The 7,590-nt window shown below is 55.2% G+C and overlaps 2 gene segments (V, D, J or C); both read right to left on the reverse strand.

Moving 5' to 3' along the window:
* The window catches only part of LOC142045840 (immunoglobulin lambda variable 3-21-like), a 100,785-nt gene that overhangs the window by 66,633 nt on the left and 26,562 nt on the right, over positions 1-7,590 (reverse strand).
* LOC116815929 (immunoglobulin lambda variable 5-39-like) overlaps positions 1-7,590 on the reverse strand; it is a 114,033-nt gene that overhangs the window by 29,237 nt on the left and 77,206 nt on the right.

Here is a 7,590-nt window from a genome sequence, read left to right on the forward strand (position 1 = left end):
GGCCCCTTATGCAAATCAGCCCCCTGCTCACTGGCTGCTGCTCCTTTCAGTCCCCAAGAGCAAAGGGACCCAGGGGAGAGTCTCTCTGCATAAATCCCCCCAGACACCTGTGTAGGGAAGGACTGCTTTGCTCTTCATTGGCAGGGAGAGCGTCTAGCTCGCTCCAGAGGTGAGGTGCTCTCAGTGGGTTTGGTCTGTTCAGAAAGTCAGTGAGGGCAGTTGGTATTCGCAGACCTTACATCAGTCCCATGGTTCTCAGGACTGTCCTAGTTTGATGCACAAACTCCCTATTCCACAGGGCTGGCTGGGCCTGGCTCCTCACTCTGGGAACTGGAACCTGGCCCCTAGTGAGCGGGTCACAGCCCTGCTCAGGTCTGGCCTGGCTGCCCCATGGGAATGAGGGAGAAGCTGCTGGTTCGTCTTTTTTTGTACCGTTCAGCTGTCGTGCCAAGTGTGATGGCCCCATTTATTCCTGGCAGCCCTCACACAGCGTCCTTTGTTATTGAGCAGAGTGTGAGTGTTTGTGGGCTGGAGCCGGAGGGGTCTGGTGCTGGGCGCTGACAGCCCCTGACTCTGAGTGTGTGGCACACGCACCTCACCCAAGACCCAGGCTCGTGCACACCAGCCCTCACAGCCCCTCCCTGCAGTGGGGTCGGCTCCCACAGATTAATATCTCCCCCTAGTGCCCAGGGCTGCACTTGCCATGATCCAATCCCTGACTCTCCAGGGCTGCAGGTAACATCACTAGCCAGTCCCTTCCAGCATTCACCCTCTTCCTTTGAGGATGTTCTTCTCCACACTAACCAGGCTGGTCAGGCTACATGGATCTAACTCTGTCAGACCCAGACAGACCCGTCCCCAGGGGAAGGGGCAGGGAGACAGAATCACCCCGGGCTCCTGCACTGAGCTTTGCCCCGCATTTGTGAACCTTGCTGGACAGAGTAGAAATTGCCCGTCACCACCTTAGAGCCCCTACACTGAGAGTTCGGATGTAATAACAATATCCTGGAAAAGCGTCTCTGTCTTTTGAGTCTCTGGGCTGCACTGATTGGGGACTCCCAGCAAACCCTCTTTCAGAGGTCAGATCCCCCTGGAGCCCTCGATCCCTGCTCTGCACAGTCCAGTACAGCAGGTGCCTGTTGACAAGCCTCAGGAGAGTTGGTAGTGGAATCACTGCTGTATTCACCCTGCTTGCCTGAGGATTTGATTCAGAAGAAGAGCAACTGATGGGCTGCTGAGGAACCTGGCCACCTCCTGAGAGACAGGGGTGTGTCCCCTCTCCCTTTCCTCAGGCCCCCCTGGGGTTCGCAGTAACAATGCCTGCTTGGCCCGGAGCCCACATGAGAGCTGTCTGCTGGGGAACTTTCCAGCGCTCCTCTGGGAGCAGAATGGGCCTCTCGATCAGGGCCGGCATTAGGAAGTGCGAGGCTCAATTCGAACATTTTCAGCAGGGCCCTGGCAGGGATGACTAAAAAAAAAAGTGGAAGAAAAGCCTTTTATTTCTTCCATGTATTATTTACTTTCCACAACTATATAAATAATAAAATTATGTTTTAATAACATTGCATCATATATGCTGTTGATCGGTTATTAATGAGCTCCGTTTCACATGTCTGGGTCCCTACCACTCCCTGGCGGTGTGCTAGGGTGACCAGATGTCCCAATTTTATAGGGACAGTCCCGATTTTTGGATCTTTTTCTTATATAGGCTCCTATTACCTCCCCCGCCATCCCGATTTTTCACACTTACTGTCTGGTCACTCTAGTGGTGTGCACATGTGTGGGTCTCAGCTGCTCCCTGCCCCCCTCATTGAAGCAGCTGTGCAGGGTTACTGCCCTGGGAACTGCAGAGCATCAGTGGACATGGGGCTGGCTGGAGGCAGGGGCTGGTGCGGGCAGGGCAGGGTGTGTGTGTGGAGGGTAGGCTGGCTTTGGGCAGCGCCGTAGGGGGGTGCGGCAGGGGCTGGCTGTGGACAGGAGGTGCAGGGCTGGTGCAGGTTTGGCGGGGGTGGCAGGGCTGGTGCGGGCAGGGGGGGCAGGGCTGGAGGCAGGGCAGCGGGTGCAGCAGGGGCTGGCTGGAGACAGGGGCTGATTGCGGGCAGGGCAGGGGCTGCGGAGCTGGTGCAGGTGGCGGGTGCAGCAGAGGCAGCTGGAGCCCCAGCCCTTTAAATAGTCCCTGAGCCCCCCGCTATTCCAGGGCTCTGGGGGCTATTTAAAGGGCCTGGGACTCCCCTGCTTCTATTGCCCCGGCCCTTTAAATAGCTACAGGAGCCCTGGGAAAGCGGCAGGGCTCCAGTGGCTATTTAAGGGGCCAGGGCAGTAGAGGCAGCAGGAGCCCCAGACTTTTTAAATAGCCCCCAGAGCCCCACTGCTGCTACCCCAGGGCTCCAGCAGTGGGACTCTGGCGGCAATTTAAAGGGCCTGGGGCTCCAGCCCCTGCTGGGAGCTCCAGGACCTTTAAATTGTCTCCTAGAGAAGCCGGGCCACCCCGGTACTGTGCACTGGCTCTTGCCGGCATGCCGTACCAGGGCTTGGGCGCGGGGCCTTCTTAGGTGTGGGGCCCAAATCAGGGGAATCGGTTGAATCAGCCTAAAGCTGGCCCTGCTTTTGATTCACAGGAGCGCGGAGCCCTGTCTGCATAGCAGTGGAGCCTGTGCCTCGGGAGGGAAGACTCAGCCCTTATTCACCCCAGCACAGGGGTGTGTGACCAGCACCCCAGCAGAGCTATGCTGAGATGACATCAGTTAGGGCCCCAATACCCAGAGTGCTCTGGTGGTGAGAACCTACACCAAGCAGCAGGTTCTCAGGGTTAAGATGATGGGGTGGGTCACAGCACTTGGAGCTATTGTTTCAGGCTCTCTGCAGACTCAGGCAGGTATCAGGGACACTGCAGTCACACTTCAAGCTTTTCTTACCAACCCATGAGGACTGGCTGTAATGTCTTGCAATGAAGGCTGAGATTCTGATCTCATCCCGAGAGTCATGGAGCCAGGCAATGGGTGCGAATCCAGGTTGTCCCTTTAACAGGAATGGGGACGAGATCCCCTTGCTCTCCGAATTGTCCTTTAGAGCTCTGTGCACGGGGTGAGATTGTTCACAAGGGTTATTAGGGAGACACAGCGTAGTCCCAGGCTCTGCCTGGAAGGATTTGTGGGTGGATTAAATATGATACCTGCTTCCCCACCTCTGAAATGGCTCTTCACGCTGTCACAGGGCGAATGCTATTAAACGTTCCCCTTTGATGACAAGAGGTTTGTGTCTCACTTCCCCATCTGACTGTGTCACTGTGAGCAGTGCCACTGTCCCGCACCTGACAGTAATAATCAGCCTCATCCTGCGCCTGGACTCCAGTGATGGTTAATGTGGCCGTGTTACCAGAGTTGGCACCAGAGAATCGATCTGGGATTCCGGAGGGTCTTCTGCTATCCCTATATATAATGAGTAGCGGGGCACTGCCAGGTTTCTGTTGGTACCACTGCACATCCTTGCTACCGATGTTGTTTCCAGAACAGGTCAGTTGAGCCTTTTGCCCTGGAGACACAGACACTGAAGGCGGCTGGGTCAGCACGTACTGGGAGAGAGAACCTGAGACGGAGGAGAAAACATGAGGATAAAATGAATCTTTCAAGAGCTAACAGACCTCAGGCTGTGCAGGAACCTGAGGAAGAGAAAATCCCCTGAATAAAGAGATGAAGAAAAGCTCTCTTGCTTATAATACCTGAGCAGTAAGTGAGCAGCGTGAGGAGCAGAGGGGCCCAGGCCATGGTGGGAATCCAGATGAGCTCGGCTTCCTGAGGCAAACGGGTCTGTGGCTGGGACCCTCCGATTCTCTCTTAAACCCCCAGAGCTGGAGAACGGCCCTTTCATGCAAATCAGCTCCCTGCTCACTGGCTGCTGCTGCCTTTCACTCCCCAAGAGCAAAGGGACCCAGGGGAGAGTCTCTCTGCATAAATCCCCTCAGATAACTATGTAGGGAAGAACTGCTTTGCTCTTCATTGGCAAGGAGAACGTCTAGCTCGTCCCAGAGGTGAGGAGCTCCCTATGGGGTTGGTCTGCTCAGAAAGTCAAGTGCAGACTCATCTCCACAGAATCCTCCAACTTTATCTGCCTGGGACCTCAGAGTAAACTGTGGTTTCTTCTAATGCCCCCAGGCCACAATTGTTTTCAGAGTCATGCCACCATTTTTGGTCGTTGTAGGAAGAAATGCTAGCCAGTTTTGGAGTGATCATTTCTGGGGTGTGGATGGGGTGGGCGCTGTTGGATGGGGATAATTGTTGGGGCTCGATGTGGGGTGGGTGCTGTTGGTGGGGGACTGGTTTTGAGGCTAGTTTTGGAGTGCAGGCTGGATAGGGTAACCAGATAGCAAATGTGAAAAACTGGGATGGGATGGGAGGTAATAGGAGACTATATAAGAACAAGCCCAAAAAAACAGGACTGTCCCTATAAAAATGGAACATCTGGTCATCCTAGGGTTGGATGAGGGAAGCTGATATTCGCAGACATTTCATCAATCCCCTGGTTCGCAGGACTGTCCCGATTTGATGCACAAACTCCCTATTCCATGGGGCTGGCTGGGCCTGGCTCCTCACTCTGGGAACTGGAACCTGGCCCCTAGTGAGTGAGTGAGTCACACCCCTGCTCAGGTCTGGCCTGCCCCCCACTCCAACAGGAATGCGTGAGGAGCTGCTGGTTCATCTTTTCTTTGTACCGTTCAGCTGTCGTGCCAAGTGTGATGGCCCCATTTATTCCTGTCAGCCCTTGCACAGCGTCGTTTGTTATTGAACAGAGTGTGAGTGTTTGTGGGCTGAAGCCCGAGGGGTCTGGTCCTTGGCACTGACAGCCCCTGACTCTGAGCGTGTGGCACACGCACCTCACCCAACACCCAGGACTGGTGCACACCAGCCCTCACAGCCACTCCCAGCAGTGGGGTCGGCTCGCACAGATTAATATCGCCCTCTAGTGGCCAGCACTGCATTTGCCATGATCCCATCCCTGACTCTCCAGGGATGTAGGTAACATCGCTAGCCAGTCTCTTCCAGCATTCACCCTCTTCCTTTAAGGATGTTCTTCTCTACACTAACCAGGCTGATCAGGCCCCTGGCTTAGTCACGTTGGGCAGAGCTCAGTCAGTTATTCAGGCAGCTGCAGCCCCTGGATGAAGATTAAGACATTCTAGAGCTGGGAAGCCATCGGGCTGTGGCTACATGAATGTAACTCTGTCAGACCCAGGCAGACTTGTCCCCAGGGTAAGGGGCAGGGAGGCAGAACCACCCTGGGCTCCTGCACGATGCTTTACTCTGAGCTTGTGAACCTTGCCAGACAGTAGAAATTGACCGTCACCACCTTAGAGCCCCAACACCAGGGGGACCGAAAATCTCCACAGAGTTCAGATGTAATAACAATATCCTGGAAGAGCGTCTCTGCCTTTCAATGCCCCAGGCTGCACCCAATGGGGACTCCCAACAAACCCTGTTTCGGGGTGACATCCCCCCAGAGAGCTCGATCCCTGCTCTGCACAACGCCAGTACAGCAGATGCATGGTGAGAACCCTCAGGAGAGTTGGTAATGGAATCACTGCTGTGTTCACCCCACTCCCCTGAGGATTTGATTCAGAAGTAGAGAAACTGATGGGCTGCTGAGGAACCTGGCCACCTCCTGAGAGGCAGGGGTGTGTCCCCTCTCCCTTTCCTCAGGCCCCCTGGGGGTTCGCAGTAACAGTGCCTGCTTGGCAGGGGAGGAGCCCACTAGAGCTGTCTGCTGGGGGACTTTCCAATGCTCCTCTGGGAGCAGAATGGGCCTCTCCACTGACAGGAGAACGGAGAGCTGTCTGCGTAGTGGTGGAGCCTGTGCCAGGGGAGGGAAGACTCAGCCCTTACCCACCCCAGCACAGGACTGCGTGTGGCCAGCACCGCAGCTTCATGTGAGACCTGCACAAACACCACCGCAAAGGACCCTTGGCTGTTCTGAATACTGATCTGTTTCTTGAGGCAAACTATTAAGTAACTCGCAACTGTCTCAAGTGGTCATTTTGGCCTGGTTTCAATCTCTGCTGATCATGTGGCTCAGGTCTGTGCTATCTGCATTGCTGGGCGGGCAGAGCAGGTCTGTGGGGTGTCAGTGGTTGCCGTGGGGTGTACGTTGTGCAGGAAAGCAGCACCCTTCAGTTTGGGATTGAATAAAGAGGTTTGCATAAGCTATTGTGAAGTTGTTGTTAATCACGTTCGATCTCCATCCCAGAATGTCCCCACCAGGGAGCAGAGACGGGCAGGTGCCCACCAGCGGCAGCACTGAGCCTGCCCCAGCAGGAGGGGTGAGCGGCAGCGCTCAGCGGACAGGACTTGGAGCCGGGAACTCTGTAGTTCTAGTCCCAGCTCCTGCACCAACTGACCAGTGATGGTAGCAGATGGAAGCAGCAGAAGTACATTCTTGTTTTAAGCCAGGAGCAGTGAACTCAGCCCAGTGCATTCACACTGCCTCCCTCCCTCTGGTGTCAGGGCTGTGCTAACTAACCTTCGCCCTCGCTCATGGCTCTGAGTGTTTGGTGCAGCTCTCTGCAGTCAGAGCCGTCCTGCTCCTGCGCGTTTCACCTCAGAAATCAGCCCTTTAACGTTCCCGTTACTCAGAGACTGAGGCTCTTCTCCTTCCTGCTGGTGCCACATGGGGGCTTGTCACAGGCCTCAGCCCTGCTCGTGGGCAGGCTGTTGTGCAGGATCTCAGGAGGCTGGGTGGGGTCTGAGTTCTCCTGGGTGCAGGACACAGGTGCCCCCAAGGCTCGTGGTGTTGGCGAGGGGGAAAGGGAGCTCTGGCTGCCGGCTCCAGGAGCCTGACACTCAAGTGATGTTCTCCAGTGCCAGGGTCCATCCCCTGTTCCCAATGCAGGGAAGTGTGTGTGTGTTTGTGTGTGTGTGCGTGTGTGTGTCGCTGTCAAGACAAAGGTGCGAGGAGAAGAGAACGTGTCAGACTTTGGCAATAGAAGTTTGGAGAACAGTGTCCAGCCTTAGACTGTTGCCAGGTGAGGGGCGTCCTCATTCCTGAGGGTATCAGAGAAGAGGTGAGATGAGAGAACTGACATGGAGCCAGGGACTGGGTGCGAGTCCAGTTTGTCCCTTTAACAGAAATGGGGACGAGATCCCCTCGCTCTCTGAATTGTCCTTTAGAGCTCTGTTGTTATGAGGGAGACACAGCGTGGTCCCAGGCTCTGCCTGGAGGGATTTGTGGGCAGATTAAATACGCTACCTGCTCCCCCACCTCTGAAATGGCCCCTCACGCTGTCACAGGATGAATGCTCTTAAATGTTCCCCTTTGATGACACGAGGTTCGTGTCTCACTTCCTCATCTGGCTGTGTCACTGTGAGCAGTGCTGCTGTCCCACACCTGACAGTAATAATCAGCCTCGTCCTGTGCCTGGACTCCAGTGATGGTTAACGTGGCCATGTTATCGGAGTTGGCTCCAGAGAATCGATCAGGGATTCCAGAGGGTCTGCTGCTATCACTATGTAAGCAGAGTCAGGATGAGCTGTACCCTGACATCTGGTGGTGAAGTATGGGAAGTGTGGAAAGAATGTCTGGAATGCGAAATCTCAAATATTT

Source organism: Chelonoidis abingdonii, chromosome 22, assembly GCF_003597395.2.
Source record: "Chelonoidis abingdonii isolate Lonesome George chromosome 22, CheloAbing_2.0, whole genome shotgun sequence".
Lineage (NCBI taxonomy): Eukaryota > Metazoa > Chordata > Testudines > Testudinidae > Chelonoidis > Chelonoidis abingdonii.